The following is a 16,278-nucleotide window of genomic DNA, read 5'->3' as shown; positions in this document are numbered from 1 at the left end:
ATGGGAGTGGCAGCGGCAGCATTCAAAGCTAAGGGGCAGTGACAGTGAGGGATGAGTCTGGGGGGCAGAGGATTGAGGATTGAATCAGATGTGTTTAATTTGGAGATGATTGTGGCGATGTTGTTTACGGTGACAGGCTGAGGGATGTCGAGGGGAGGTGGTTCGGGAGGCGTAAGGGCAAGGAACAGAAGAAGTGGAGACAGACACCGGAATGCCTTTCGCAATTTTCTCGACCGTTGCAGGGAAACAGGAGACGAGATGGTCACACTTGGCAACCGTCAGAGCAGTGGATGAGGCAACCACCAGATGAAAATACGACATGGGGATTTAGATTTTGCAGCGTAATTTGGAGCAGAGGAGGATTGAAGTCTGATTTGGACTTTTCCGGCAGTGACTTAAAAAAATGTATGCGGGTCTTCTACATCTGATAGTGCACTTCAAGGCCAGATTATCTACGACTATTCATTATCTTTGTGCTCGTATAGGCCGGTTATGTACCGGGGGGCTGACATGGGTTACTATACAGCGCAAAGCTGGTAATTTTCGAATTCAACCTTTCGTCAAACCCACACTAATGTAGCGAGGCACGGTCAAACAACAACCGCCATTGCCGACATGTCTTTGTCTTCAGTGGGCCGACATAGGGCTGCAAAATCATAATTTATTTGACTGAAAAGTCATTTATGAAAAAAATTGGAAAGCCTTCTTAAAATTGTATTTACTGTACACACAAAACAATGCTTTCATTTTTCACCCCCGATTAGCACTGCGTACGGTGCAAATGAAGTTCAACGTAGATACATTCATTACCTGAAATGTCACCTATCATATAGCTTTCTTAAAGGGCAGTGTTATTTGACGAATGTGTTGCATTATTTTGTATCAAACATTTTAATATAAACTGGGTTTAGTTGAAGAAAACCCATAAAGCATCCGCCAAATGCATCTAATTATCAGATAGATACGCACGGAATATACACGAATTATAACATTCATGGGACAGCATCACATTCGAGCAAATAATAGCTAAATGTCAACATCATCACGCGTTCGCCTGTACGAAAGGAGGAGTTAAACGGGTCAATTTATTCCCGAAGGTGACCAGAATGCGAGCCCACTGTGATACTGGCAACCCGAAGAGTAAATGTGAGGGTCAAAATGGCGCCCAAAAACTATGGAGCGCAACTGTGGAGCGGAAAGCCTGTGGGCGGCTTGAGAGGCATCGCTGCGTCACAGTTGTCTCATTAAGGGCGCCGTCGCTTCGCCAAATCGCCATTTCACAGTTGTCTCATTTTTGGTGCCGTGTCTTTTGGTTCACGATGGAATGTCGGGTTCACGATGGAATGTCGGGTCCATTCTGCCAAATCAAAATAATCCGACAAATTTCGCAAAAATGCATAAAAAGTTATACAAACGTTAAAAAAAGACTGCTTTATTAGAAACTAATCAGTTTGCTTTCAAACAGAACCAGGACCTTGGTCGATTACACAATTAGCTGTTATTTGCGGCTCTACGCTCAGATTAGTGTTAATATAGTATTCATGTGCTTCTTAGAATGAATGAACGTGCACTTACACTCAGTGAGTTCCATGAGTTTTCCCACAGCAGTATCCTGTCCCTCAATTTGGAGATATTAAGTGATTGTATGCGAATAGGTAACTTATAGAGGCATGAACATGTCATCAGATTGAAATAAGTAGATAATAATAATGCTGGTATAAATGATAGGTAGAAAATAACATATTTTAGTACAGGGCATTTTGTATTTTTCTTATGCACACAGAAATGAACAAATCTTAATGTATATGCTCATACATTCAAAACAGCGACTTCACAAGAGACACAGCTTCTTCTTGCAAATGTGTTTACAGTGCATAGTTGGGAGTCGAGGCGTAGTGGTTAGCGCACTGTGCTATGAACATTAGTAGCGAATATTTGAACCGGTCCTGGGCCTTCCCTAGGGTCGACTCAGCCTTAAAATAAGTACGTGAGTAAACATCATGATTGGGGAGACAAAGGCGGCCGACCGGGCGTGGTGCTGGCTACCCTCGTGTGCCATGCCGGCCTTCATAAGTGCTTGCTAACAGCACTTGCCCCAACAACATGTGCATGCTATGCAGGGGATCTTTGTCTTTGTAGCACACAGCATGGTGAGCAGTAGATATTGTACTCTGATAGAAGCCCAACAGCCCCGATTTGATTCCAAGCCATGCTTAACTCCAGGCAGTCGATAAGTGAACCCAGCCTGGGTCTCTATGAGGTCAAACCATAGGGGGGGGAGGGGCAACCAAGGCTGCGCGGGATGGTTCCGGCCACACCACCCACTAACCCATCTGGCCCCATGCGTGCCGCGTGAGCCTTGACATGTGGTCACGTGCAGCCGCAGCCCCAAAAGCCTGCATAGGCTACGCCGGGATGGGCGCCCATACATTTTTAAATGTAAATCTCATATGCGGAGACACAATTCTTGTTTGTCTAATTAGATTGTTGGGACTGCGCTTTTAGCAACGTCTGACACACAGACGCGAGGCAGCCGGCAGTGAATAAGCACCACTCCTTCTTCATCCCAGCCAAAGTTAGTCGCGTCGAAAAAAAATACATCGTGGCTACTTATTTTAGGCTGTCAACCTAGGTAAAGCCAAATCCAGGTATGGTTAACCGTTTTTCCATCAGTGGGAATGGTCACGGAGACAAGCGTGGGTACTTGCAGTCGGTATTATTGTGTGGTGTGCTAACCACCGTGTCTCCAGTTTGCTGCTTCGTAGCAACACATTCACAAACAATGATATACGTGGACTGAGACTTGGTCTTCACATTGTAAGGTGGTCGTTATGTTTGCAGTTTCCGTGCAATTACATGTTACACAAATACATATCACAGATTATAAATAGATTAGACCAGATGATATTATGTCAAATCACTAAATATTAAATAACATGTTAATATTATTGATAGATTATAACTGTGGCATTATTTAGAATGTAATGTGTTTTTAACAATTCATATTCGGGTCAACGGTATAAATAATAATATTTGACGAAGAGACGGTAATAAGCATTAAATGAAATACAGCGAAACCCTAACAGCGATCGTGATTAAATCTGCTCTGAATAGTCACTCTCGAGTTAAAACACATCTGTGTCAGAGCAGCAATTTAGTTGTAAGTTTATATTATTTTACGTTTGCCAAACTCTACATTAGTGGTGACCAAATTAGAGGGAATTAATGGTATTATAAGGCATGTAAATGCAGAGCGAAACCCCCTTTAAAGATATTGCAATTCTCTTTTGATGTTCTAAGCGTGTAATGTTGGGCAAAGCGAACGCGATCGCGGCTGTCTTCTCTAAACCAAAAGTCACCCCTTTAAATCTCCAACTCAAAATCTCCCCCCACCGTGCTCGAGGCTCCTGCAACACCGCCGGCGTCACCGCAACCGACGGACCTTCATTGCTCACGACAACTCATCACGTGCCGCCGCCCCGGCCGGGAAGAGGCGAAACGGCGTTTGCGATGCGACCTGACACAGCTGTCACGTGTTTGCAAGAATATGCGCACAGAAATGAAATTGTAAGGTTTTCATTTGCCTGATAGCGGCTGCATATGGGATTTGGTCCTTATAGAATATGAATGTGCAGCACACCTCCGATTAGCACGGTTGGCTACATACGGTGCAAAAGAGTTAAACGGACGTACACACAACGACGCGATATAAAATGAAAGTATTATTACAAATACAAGGTGCCCATATGCACACGATTACACGCAACGGCGTACACATACGTGCACACTCACGGACGTGGGAACATAAACATGATGGTCCCTTCCACGGGAAGATAACGACCGGCTCCCCCCAATCTTATTTGGCGAAACTCACAGATGGGATAGCTTTTGGTGCCATATGGTTTAAGTTAGAAGCGCCCGTTCTTTGTATTGTTTGCAAAGAAAAAATTGTGTGAAATTAGATATTTGGTGGTTCCATGTGATGGTGGGTTTGCTGTTTGTATGGCACAAATAGAGACATCCCCAGTCAAGTCACTGATATATGGATTTTCCAATCACGGGGTCAATAGTCTTCATTATATGTAGCCCTCTTCAGCAGACTGCCGCTAAATAGTGTAGCCCAGCAGGGAAGGCTGTCAGACGATGGCTCTCTGACTCTTTGCCTTCATCTCAGCAACCCCCCCACCGCCACTGCCTCACGATAACCACAAACCCCCATATAGTTTACGCACACAATCACACACCGCGGACAATGAGCGGCTTGTGTGTTCCTACATGCCGATCGCTGAGGATCACACTTCCCATGAGGGTCTCGGATGATGCCAGCGCATGAAAATATGCTTTACTGCCAAACAAGAAAATAAACAAGAGCTACACAAATACACAATTATGCATTTGTAAAAAAAAAACAAGACAAAGATCCCCCGTAAAGCCTGGCAGAGAATTGGGCAAGTGCTGCTGGCGAGCACCGATGAAAGCCGGCACGGCACACGAGGGGGTGGGTGGCCAGCACCACACGCGGCCGCCTTTGTCTCCCTCGTGACGATGTTTACCACATTGTACTAGGCACTCGTCTTAGACCGAGTCGGCCTTTGGGAAAGCCCAGGATGGACTGGTTCAGCTAATCGTCAATGGTGTTGGCTGTTGAGTTGGAATCGAACTCTCGTGACCAGGTTGATGGCGCAGCAAGCCAAAGTTTACGCTATATACCTCCCCACCACCACCACACAGGGTCTCACAGTCGCATCTGCCATGTTTTCTGCTGCGTGGTCACACAACGCCACTGCAGTGAGAAAATCTCCATGTATGCCATTGGCTAACTTTAAAAGCCACTCTCGCGATGATGCATTGACTTCCCACAATTGGCCATTCGCGGCATCGAGACCACTATCTATTGCCCGACTTCATCCGGGGCCCATTTCCTCTGAAAATCCCACGTATTTATTATTATTATTCGCGAAGGAAATTCCTCGCACTCGCAGAAGGGCGGTCGGTGTCCCCGTTGAAGCGGTTTGTTGCAACGTGGCCGAAAGGGTGTTTGAAGCGCAAAAACGGTGGGACGTGTTCCTCGCGTCGTTCGCCACACTTTGTGGAACGCACTGACGGCCCTTCCACTCTCCCATTCTGAGCAAAATATATATTAAAATTCAAATTAAAACGGTGTATGTTTACTTCGCTCTCTCCCGACGCGAAAAATGTGAACGTGACTTCAGAAAAAAATATATATGTTTGGCTATTTAATTGGGTTCTGGTGTCAAATGTGTTTTTATTACATTATTTCTGTACATCGATAATATGTATGTCAGGGAAGTGTCCGGTTATTATTAGATAAAGTATTCTCGCCCTATGGGAAGAACAAATATAGTCCTATTTCTCAAGCAGGAACCCTGGAAAAATAGTCGAATAAGATTCAACGAGAGAATAAAATTCAAAACATTAATAAGGCGACGGTGTTTTTATAGTACGCTGCACAGTGGTAAATTTGTATTTTGGAATATTCCAAATATAGTGTTACTTTTTTTACACACTGCACATACAAACAAATAACACACGAAGATAAAGATCCCCCGCATAGCCTTTACATACTTTCGGAGCAAGTGCTGTTTGCGAGAATATACAGTACATGACAATACACACGTACGCACATATGTATATACATATACACACAGATGCCTGCTGACATGAATAAGGAATCTAAGTAAAATATTCCTTGCATTACAAAAAAATCACACGGCCAAAGTGTAACGTTAGACCTGAAATTACGTTTTTTTTTACACGCAAAGCAAAGCGTGAATATTGCCGTGGTTGCGCTTGAGCCGCTGCGATTCGGCCACAGCGCCGGGTGCCCGCTGATTTAAGTGCGGGCGAAAGGGAGAGTGGAGTGTGGTGCGCGTGTTGTGTTCCATCTCCCAGAGAATAAGGCTCCCAGCAGCACTCGGCGATGCTGCCCTCCCTCCCTTGTCCCACACACGAGGGGTGGAGGAGGACGGAGCCCCTGTGGGTCCCTTTGCTTGACCAGCCCGGCCCTCGCTCACTGCCCCCACCGTGAGTCCACTCTCTCGCGTGCACCGATGTGTGTCCTCATTCAGAGCGCTTCGTGTACCTGTTGTGTGTGTGTACAGGGTTGTGTGTGAGCCGGGTTGTGTGTGTACAGGGTTGTGTGTGTGTGTACAGGGTTGTGTGTGTGTGTGAGTACAGGGTTGTGTGTGTGTGTGTACAGGGTTGTGTGTGTACAGGGTTGTGCGTGTGTGTACAGGGTTGTGTGTGTGTGTACAGAGTTGTGTGTGTGTACAGGGTTGTGTGTGTGAGCCGGGTTGTGTGTACAGGGTTGTGTGTGTACAGGGTTGTGTGTGTACAGGGTTGTGTGTACAGGGTTGTGTGTGTGTACAGGGTTGTGTGTGTACAGGGTTGTGTGTACAGGGTTGTGTGTGTACAGGGTTGTGTGTACAGGGTTGTGTGTACAGGGTTGTGTGTGTGTACAGGGTTGTGTGTGTACAGGGTTGTGTGTACAGGGTTGTGTGTGTGTACAGGGTTGTGTGTGTACAGGGTTGTGTGTGTGTACAGGGTTGTGTGTACAGGGTTGTGTGTGTGTGTGGGGAGCGGTAGTGTAGCGGTTAGCGAGCTGCCCTATGAACCTGGCGACCCGGGTTCGATTCCCGCTCACGGCCAACACCAGTGACGATTATCTGAACCGGTCCTGGGCCTCCCCTAGGTCGACTGAGCCTCAAATGAGTACCTGGTGCGGTGGATAAAAACACTGCCACTGGGGAGACAAAGGCGGTCGGGCGTGGTGCTGGCCACCCACCCCCTCGTGTACCGTTCCGGCCTTCATAGGTGCTCGCTAACAGCACTTGCCCCTACAGTCTGTTAAGGCTATACGGGGGATCTTTGTGTGTGTGAGCCGGGTTGTGTGTGTGTGTGTGTGCGTCTGTACAGGGTTGCGTGTGTATATAAGGGTGTGTGTGTATATATGCTGGGTTGTGTGTATACCAGGTTGCGTCTGTGCGCATGACTTTCATGCACACGACAGAACAGTGTCTGTGCTAAGGATTTGCCTCTTCACGCTTCGCATTGGTCCGTGTTGTGTACGTGGTGGCTAATCACCAACAACTCAGACTTTCTCTTGTCCCGCATGCATCCGTTGTTTTGAGCACCAAGACAAATACCCCCCCCCCCCATCCCATATAGGATCAACAGACTATTCTGGAAAGTGCAGTTGGTGAATAGCACCTATGAAGGCCTGCACCGTGGTACACGAGACGGTGGGTGGCCAGCACCACGCGCGGCCGCCTTTGTCTCCCCAGTGGCGATGGTTACACACCGCACCAGGTACTGATTTGAGGCTGAGTCGACCTATGGGGAGGGCCCAGGACCGGTTCAGATAATCGTCACCGGTGTTGGCCGTGGGCGAGGAATCGAACCCGGGTCGCCGGGTTTTCGTAGCGCAGCGTAGCGCTAACCGCTGCACCACCGCTCCCCGGGCACACACACGGGATGTGTCCGAGGGAAGACAGGAGGATGACGGCCCCCGTGCTGTGTACACGAGCTGTGTACACGCCGCGCGCGCATTCCGTTCCGGCACACGGCGCCGGTGGGCGAACCGGTCTGGCGTGGTGTGCGTGGCGCGGGCCTAATGACCGCTGCTGGCCTTTCCCGGCCTCTCCGCCTCGCCCCCATTACCTAATCGCCACCCACCCCCCCGCTTCCTCCTCCCCTCCGCGTCCTCCTCCCTTACAACACCCCGCCCGCCCGCCAGCCACTTCAACATCATCTCACCTCCCGTCCAAAGCAACAACCGCGAACCCCCACAACCACAACCCCACTCACTGACTGACACACACACACATCTCTAACGCTGCTGCTGCTGCTACACGGCCCAGGCAGACAGCAGACGTACAGCCGTCCAGACAACACAAAGGGCTTGGGGCCACTATTGGAAGTCAACAACAACAACGGCGGCGGCGGCAATGAGCCCCGTGGTGTAGAGGAGCCACATGCCCCGTAGCAGCCGCGCCTGGGATATTTAAGTGCGCTCGCATTCCATGCCCATCTTGTTTGTATAACGCACATTTCCGCCCAATTCTCCTCGCTCGACACCGAGGCGATGATGATGATGGTCATGATGATGATGACGATGCTGCCTCTCTCGGCGCGCAGTCTGGGCCCCAATCCTCATTTTTGCTCTTAACACTCAAGAATAGCAACCAACCAAACACCGCAGTGAGAAGTCTCCTCCGGCACGTTATATCTCGCCTCGACACGAAATAAAAGCCATCACCGTTTGCCGGGTTGCTGCTCACGCACGGGGCTGCGGAGCAGAATAAGATTCTCCGGGAAGATGAGTTAATGAGGGATGCGAAACTACGGACAGACACACCGCACACGCGGCACGAACCAACGCGGGCCCACGTGTTGTCGATATCTCTCGCAACCATCACTGTCACTCTCGTCCGCCAATGACCGCCCGAATTAATACAATAGCCCTACTATCATCACGTATCATTTAAAATATATGTACGTTGCGTAAATCTGAACAATCTTTAAATTCGCGTGCACGAATTCGTATATTAATAATAATAATAAGTGATGTGATTGTGTGCCATTTTAAATGGCAATGTATTAAAGTAATATAAATATGACGCATGGTGCAACAACAAAAAATAATAACTGTCATCTTTCCGAGCATCGCTAAAATTTTAATTCGTGAATATCCATCTCGCTGGCGGGGGTGTTCCCCGTACCGCGTAAAGGTACGGGGCTACCACTCGCTTCGAACGAGGCCTATAATGTTATCTACCGTCCTCTGTATACATACAAAAAAAACCCCATGCGCATTCACGATGACAACGACGATGGGGGTGATGAATTATGACGGTGACCGTGGTACATCTGAAGAGGCGATAGCGCGAGAAGAGAAAATCGAGCATCCGACACTCACCGAGATAAGAGGCTTCGGCGACCGCGTTTGGCTCCGGCATTCGAGTTACACGCGGCGCGCACATTAGGCTGTGAAAACTTACTTTGGCCGTGTTAAACAGCAGGAATCGATAGATTGATTTTGGGATTCCGAAGCAGACTCGGGCAGCTCGCACTGTGAAAAGCACAGCTCGGCGCTGTGCTGGATGCTTTGCTTGCTGCTGCTGCTGCAGTGCCCAAACGACGTCACGCTATTAACGCGGACTTGAAACGCGTGTGTTGGGTCAATACGCAGCCTATTTAGCGCAATTGTGCTCACACCGATACTGTTGGCGCTATTCAAATGGCGAAGTCCATCACCTTGAGCCGACCTCCCCCCTCCCCCCCCAAAAAAAAATCACATTTAATTTCATTCCAAGGCAACTAAAAGTTAGGAAACTTTGAGGTGTGGTTACGGAATTTTAACGGCCGTATCTATCTACAGCACTGATGGATTTTTTTGTTATTAAAATGTCATTCAAATTGCAATTATTTACAATGCGAGCCGAACGCAATCCACGGCACACCGACTGTAATAGTGTTTATTATATTGTTATTATATTAATTGTAGCTCTAATTGTCCGCGTATACTGAAATAAGTCCATATTAGGAATACATCTACGTGAAAGACGGGCGGAGAACGAGACAATGGGATGCGTGATAAATAATAACCACATTATAATAGAAACATGCAACAATGTGGGATGTAGTAGCGCACCGTCTAACCCTGTGGTGTGTCTCCTTTTAATGGCCATCACTGGCATTTCCATTGAATGTCAATGAGCAATAACATAAATGCCATAATAATAGATCGTGTGTAATATCACGGCATGCAAACGCCCGGTCATCGTCTTCGCACGTAAGTATAATGAGCGTAAGTTGTCACAAATCATTTGTACCCATTTCTGAATCACCCGTGTAAAATAGGGCATTTGCTTGGACACACGCGTGCGAAGAACGATTCTGTGGTGACACGAACTTTAAGGGAATTCTCGCCTTAACATTTGTCGTGGGTTTTCCAAGGCGCACGATGACGATGGTGGTTGAACGGAGACGACTGCACGTGTCACGCGGCACGTGAATGGAGTACCGCAGGGTTCTGGACCCCATTCACGTGTCATCATTGAACGGCGATCACGGGTACAACCATGACAACAGCGGCGACGCGAGCATGTGAAGTTGGAGACTCTCAGAAACCACTGAAGGCTGCGCATAATAAAAAAACGCCCATTTAAAGCTCGAGTGAGCGAGTCAGCCCTGTGCCGAGCACGGAGCATCAATGGGCGATAGGGGGGCACTGGGCCCCGGCTGATTAGCAAAGGGCGAGAGAAGCAGCGCGATGGGAAGTTGCCTCGCGTTCGAATCCAGTGTGGCCCAGTCCCCAGCGGCTTCGGCTGCGTTAGCGTCCCTATACTGACGGTCTCTCTCTCACTCTCTCTCGTCCCCCGGAGCGCCGGGGCAACGGGTCAAACGTGGCCAGTGCACTGCACGCGCGCGTGGCGGCGTGTTCCCGGAGAAGCGAGCCGTCCCCTCCATCGCCAAGCCAAGGCGCCGAGTTTTGACTTTGAGTGGAAAGCCCTTCGCGTCTCTCCCACTCGGGGAAACAGCGCGGCACCATCACACAGCCGACCCCTCTCGGCCATCCTCCTTCTCCTCCTCCACCCCCCACCCACCCACACTCCCCAACCCAGCTCCCCGCCAAAGTAAAGTGCATCGGCCGCGAAAGACCTGCATGGACGGGGCAGGCGCCGCTTGGCGAGCTCGCACTCCCAGGGCCACTTACTTTGTCCCGCGGCGGTGACGAGGGGGCCGATCCGCCCCGGCGCTGCGCTCGGTGCCGGCGCGCCGACCCCGTTGCCGTCCTCGCCCCCTCTGTCGGTCTCCCCAAGGCGCCGAGCCAGCACGGTCCCATGCAAGCCGAGTTCGCCCCCGCGGCGGCGGCCCCGCAGGCTCGGCTCGACCGAGGGAGGCAGGGAGGGAGGGAGGCTCTCTTCTTCGCGCTGCGCTCACGGCCGCTGCGTCCCCCGTCCCGCGCCCGGTCCCTCTCCGGCCGCGCGTGCGGTCGCCTCAGTCGCTCGCCCTCCCCCCACCACCACCCCCGGCTCCCACAACAACTCACCCCCTCAGCGTCCCCTCCTCCCTCGAGCTCCTTCCTGCTGCTGCTGCTCCCTCTCTCTCGCCGCGCTCGCTCGAGCCCCGGGCAGCCAGAGAGAGGGTGGTAAGGTAGCGTCTCTGCCGGCGCCTCGCCTCGGCCGCGCCGTTCCCTTTCCGGCTTCTGGTATCGCCGCCTCCTCCTCCTCCTCTCCCCTCCTTCCCTCGCCCGCCCGCTCGCCCGCCCGCTCGCTGCCGGGCTCCGTGAACGAGGCTCCCGCCCGCCCGCCCGGCCGCCCGTCCGGCCGCGCACGCACGGGGGCGGCTCTCGCGGCGCGCGGACGCCGCTGGCCGGGGCAGCGCGCGGAGCCCGGCGCGGGGGAGGCAGCGAGAGGCGCTGGGGTCTCGCTGGGGGAGTCTCTCTCTCTCTACTCGGCTCTACTCGCTGTGGGGATGGATGGTGGTGATGAGGAGGAGGCTGCTGCTGCTGCTGCGCCGTGCGTGCCGAGTCAAGCCGCGCTAGCGAGAGAGAGCAAAAAAAAAGTCGATGGGGCAGCGTTTAGCCGCGCTAATTATTTTATTCTTTTTTTGCCGCCTGTCCCCTCTCTTCTTGCTCGGCGTGTAAAAAAATGGCTGATTGAGTTCAGTGCGCATGCCCTCATTACCGAGGCACGCCGGGAAGGTGTAATTAGCAAGAGATCAATATTCATCAGCTCGCGCCGACCGCACCGAGCGCGACTCGTTAAGGAGGATCGCTCCGCCGCGCCCGGAACCCAGCGAGAGGCGGACTCCTTAAGACGCCCTGCCACACAGAAACACCTTCGACACCTTTAAGGGTAACCCACGTTTATTGTTGTTGTGCCATTTGACAAAAGCGAACGCCTCCCGCTGCTCTGCCGCTGCTGCTGTTGCTAAACAACAACGACGACGACGCTGCGCATTTAGCGGCGAGCTTTAAACGCGGTTCGAGGCCGCCCGCAATGATCAACGCAGCCACGAGCAGCAGCAGCAACAACAAAGACTGTAACAACAGCGGAGCTTTCCCGCGTTGTGTAGTCGAGGGGAGTATACAGATCGGCTCAGTGCGCGAGAAGTTAAAGGGCTGTTTTTGCGTGTTAATGAAAGGGAAATTGCGTTGTTGGATGCCTGCGTCCTGCTCACTGACGGTTATCGGCCGTGCTGCTTTGATTTGGTTCCCGTGCGCGGTGTTTACTCGCGGTCGCCCGCCCGCTCTAGCACCGCGTGTTCACTACCGGCTTCATCAGTTAAACATCCCCGTTACGATGGACGACGACAACAACAACAATAACCACCAACAACCACCGTGCGTTCACATTTATATCAAACGACGCGGTTCAACACGGGGCTGTGCATATTCATGGCTTGACGCCACGGTGTTAATGACCGAGACTTGTACACGTCGTCAGGCTGACATGATGATCACGGCTGGTTTCGCAATAACTAAAGAAAACATTTCTCAATTTTCAATAAAGTGCATTGGGACATAATAGTGGATGCAAGGGGGGGCGGCACGGATGTGAATCACACGGACTTCATGATGACCTCCGTGCGTCTCCACGCAGCTGGACCCTGGGAATGTATCCCGGGCCATACCTCCCACGATATATAAAATATATAAAATATATCGTGTTTTTATTCTACAGCCCAGCGGGTGTTCCTGGGCCTCCTTTTTAAAACGTGAACACAATCTCGACGGTGGGTGAGGTGAAGGGGTGGTGGTGGGGGTGGTGGCGATTAAGGGGAGGGTGTGGATGTTGCGGCGCTAAAAAGGGGGGAAAAATCCATGGCTAAACGCGTTAAAGACTGCGGAGCAGTAAATAACACGGGGAACGCCGCTATCTCAATCGGAGGAGACGCGCAAAGCGTAAATCGTTAAGTGAAATCGAAGGATTAGGGCGAGGAAATCGAAGGCGGGTTTGTTTGTGGGTGCAGCGCGCGCCGAAAGGCGGCACGCGAGGCCCCCCTCTGCGCTCACCTCCTCCTCCTGCTCCTCATCTGTCACCTCGCCCTTCCTCACCTACCACTCCTGCTTCTCTTCATGTCCCCTCATCTCTTCCCTACGCTCCACGCGCCTCCTTTGATTCTCGAACGTTGACGCGCCGCCCGTGTGTGTGTGCGCCACTGTCCGTGGTGTGGCAGTGGCTCGTCTAAGTATGGTCGTGTGTCATTACAGAGGACGCGTCTCCTCCTCATCATCATCTGCTATTGTTTCGTTTCACCTTAAAGACTCGCGTGGTTTTATGCGTGTCCACGCGTAATTATTACAGTGGCCCAGAAAGCACTCCACCGTGTGTGTGTGTATATATAGCGCTCACTATTTAGACGCATACACACAGGGGAGGAATGCTCCAGCTCCAACAACCCACCGCGTGCAACGCGACATTTGTCAGACAAATAAGAGGCAGCAACCATTAATTCCTCTACGGCGTGTTTATAATCACAAGTGCGTGTCAGTGAGTGCAGCCAGTGTGTGCCCATGCTGTGTACACGTGTTTTGTCAAGTGGCTCGCGTCCCCTCCTCTCAACCCCAACTGCCTCGTGTGGTGGAGCAGCAGCAGCATCATCGTCGTCGTCGTGTTTTATTAGCACGTGCTGCTGCTGCTACTGCTGCTGCCGCCTCTGTATCTGCCCTTTCCCGCACTCAATCTTCTCGCGAATAACTCCCCGTGACTCGCGTGCGACGCGTCCTCCTCCTCCTGCTCCTCTCCCCGCGCTCCGCGGGGCTCGGAGTGGCCGCCAGACGCCCGTTACTATTTACCAACCATCGCGGGAAAGGTGAGTTATTGTAGGAGGTGGAGTGAAGTGACGAGAGAGGCAGCCACGAGAGCGGAGATGAGAGAGAGGGAGAGAGGACGCGAGCGAGTGAGAGAGCGAGCGAGGAGGGAGCCGCCGCGGCTGAGCTGAGAAGCGAGGCACAGAGAGGTGGACACTCACTCGTTGACCGAGCCCGTGAGAGTGACCGTAAAAAGACGAGCGGGGTCGAGACGGGCCGAAGCGGGGTCGCGCAATGGGCGCGGGCAGGCGGGCGCGCTCGCACGAGGACCGAGGCGGACAGAGACAAACGTAAGCAGAGGTCTTGGTGGTGTCGTTATACGGGCGAGAATGACATACATGCGAAATGACCGCGGCTCCTCAAGTCGCTTTGGTTGGAGAAAAAACAAGAGAGGGTTTAAAATTCCAAGGATTAACCGCCGCCATTCGCAGACGACGGAAGAGTCCGTGGGTCTTGGCCAAAGCTCTCATGAAAGTTTGGTGTTCGATCTGGATTCACGGCTGTTGTTGTTGTGTGCGCGCCGTTCAAACTTTGTCAATCGCGACACACAAATGCCGCGTGGTCATCGTCGCGCGTTCGGCTCGGCGAGTCGCGCTGCGGAGCGCGACTCGCCGGGAGCAGACCGACCGCGTTCACGCGTCAACTGGAATGACGACGCGTGAACAACTCGCGCCACGCAAACCAAGCGTGTCGACGATTTCACAACCGACGTTAATTTCCGATTGAGCGGACATTAACCGTGTAACGAGCGCGTTTGCTACCTCGAGTAACAAAAAACAAAGCAAAGCGAATATCGCGGTCATGTGAACGGACGAATCGCGCGTAATTATTCACATTTCAATATTTATCAGGCGGGCGCTCCCATTGCAATATGCATTTGTCTTCTTAAATAAGCGTTTGTTTCGGTGATGCGCCGAGGCGTTGCTGCACACTAGCGGCGTGCAGAGGAGGAGGCGCGAGTGTAGAGAGAGAGAGACGCCCTCTGTTGCTCGGATCGATCCATAGGTGACAGGCGGAGCGCGCCGCGCCCGTGCAAGCACGCAGCCAACGTGGTGCGTTCAGAACCGTGCCGTGATTCACTCAACTACTACTGCTGCTGTTGCTACAAACTCAGATGGGCTGGCCACGCTGACGAGCCTCTCGTGTTGTCAGCAGTACGCGTCTAAAATGAAGCTCGAATTTCGGTTGGCATTTTTTTCTCGTGACAATTTGAACGCGAAGCCCGCGGTGTCTGCAGACGCGTAAGAGTGTTGTTATTCTATCACAAATCTATGGTCCACTCAGCCACGTCATGATCGCAGAGTAATGATTGCGGCCGCTCGCACTCGTTCGGTATGTGTGTATGTATGTGTGTACGTGTGCATTGAATACCAGCGCAGAAAATCACAAATAAACACGACGCGAATTTTTGTTTACAAAAAAATACGTGCGTACGGACTGATACGAGACACGGTTACCTTACCAACACAACACCGCAGTGTGCATACACATAGTCACTTTAAGATGTTTTCTTGTTCGTGTTTTTTGTTTGTTGTGGTTGCACCCGATTCAAGAGCCGAATAGCTCACAGGGCTATACCAAAATAAATAAACTGAAAACTGAAACTGTGTTAATTGCACGCCTATGTATTATCTACAAAAGCAAGATCGCGTATGTACTGTACATACACAATACTGATATTTATCAAGGCGTATGCATATTGAATGGTATTCTTAAAATCAGCCAGAATACCGCTTTGTGTGCATATACACATGGCACATCGCCTACACGTGTGTATATGTATATATATTCATTCATACAAACGTGGTTCTGGGGGAAATTGTCAAATGTTGTTATATAGCACGGTCGGCTACGTACGGCGCGAAATAAGTTCAACATACACACAGACCACGTTACGAAGTAGCTGTACCCGACTGACTAAGAATAGTCAGTCTTACGATATAATAAAAAAAACCCCGCTAAGGTGAATGTTACGCGTCGCTTTTCTTTTAACACACCGCAATGAGCGTCACAGAAACACAAAGCTCACTTCGAACGGCTAAGACAACAACAACACACAAAGCAGACGAGACACGCATTGTGTGGACACTCGCCAGATGCGATAGTCGCGGAGCGCACTGCGAGTATACACCGATGCGCGCGCTCATATTATCGATGTGCGATCGTGGTTTTGCTTTGGGTGACACGCAACAAGCATCCCCGCGTGTCGATCCGTCTCGTGTACACGACTCGCCCGGAGTTCCACGTGCGGCGCCGATCCGTGCGCATCACCTGTCCGTGCGCATCACCTGTCCGTGCGCATCACCTGTCCGTGTGACGACCGCACGCACCGTCCGTGCACACGCTCGTACACGCCGCGGCTTCTCTCTTTTTACTTTGTTTTATCTGCCGCGTCCCTCTCCGAGCTCTCTCTCTCTCTCTCATGTGTGCGAATTCAC

General features: G+C 51.3%; 1 protein-coding gene and 1 long non-coding RNA gene across 12 annotated transcripts in view; one reads left to right on the top strand and one right to left on the bottom strand.

Annotated features, from left to right (window-relative positions):
* Window positions 1–16,278, bottom strand: part of LOC116944082 (zinc finger homeobox protein 3-like) — a 462,441-nt gene that overhangs the window by 194,617 nt on the left and 251,546 nt on the right. The window contains exon 1 of one of the 7 annotated variants that reach the window (XM_032957493.2): window positions 10,739–11,334. The exons of 5 other annotated variants lie outside the window; for them this stretch is intronic. The gene's annotated coding sequence lies outside the window, so the exon portion shown is untranslated. Of the gene's footprint in view, window positions 1–8,938; window positions 10,618–10,738; window positions 11,335–16,278 lie in introns of those variants that run through there. One more of the 7 variants, XM_032957497.2, reaches the window with a different exon arrangement.
* LOC116944086 (uncharacterized) overlaps window positions 13,503–16,278 on the top strand; it is a 50,762-nt gene continuing 47,986 nt past the window's right edge. For all 5 annotated transcript variants that reach the window (XR_012942375.1, XR_012942376.1, XR_012942373.1 and 2 more), the window contains exon 1: window positions 13,503–14,130. This is a non-coding gene — a long non-coding RNA (uncharacterized LOC116944086). The remainder of the gene's footprint in view (window positions 14,131–16,278) is intronic.

Source organism: Petromyzon marinus, chromosome 20 (assembly GCF_048934315.1).
Source record: "Petromyzon marinus isolate PM22_M1 ecotype Great Lakes invasive population chromosome 20, UKy_Petmar_22M1.pri1.0, whole genome shotgun sequence".
Taxonomy (NCBI): Eukaryota; Metazoa; Chordata; class Hyperoartia; order Petromyzontiformes; family Petromyzontidae; genus Petromyzon; species Petromyzon marinus.
Note: the sequence above shows the minus strand (reverse complement) of the source record. Positions and strands in the feature narration are given on the sequence as shown.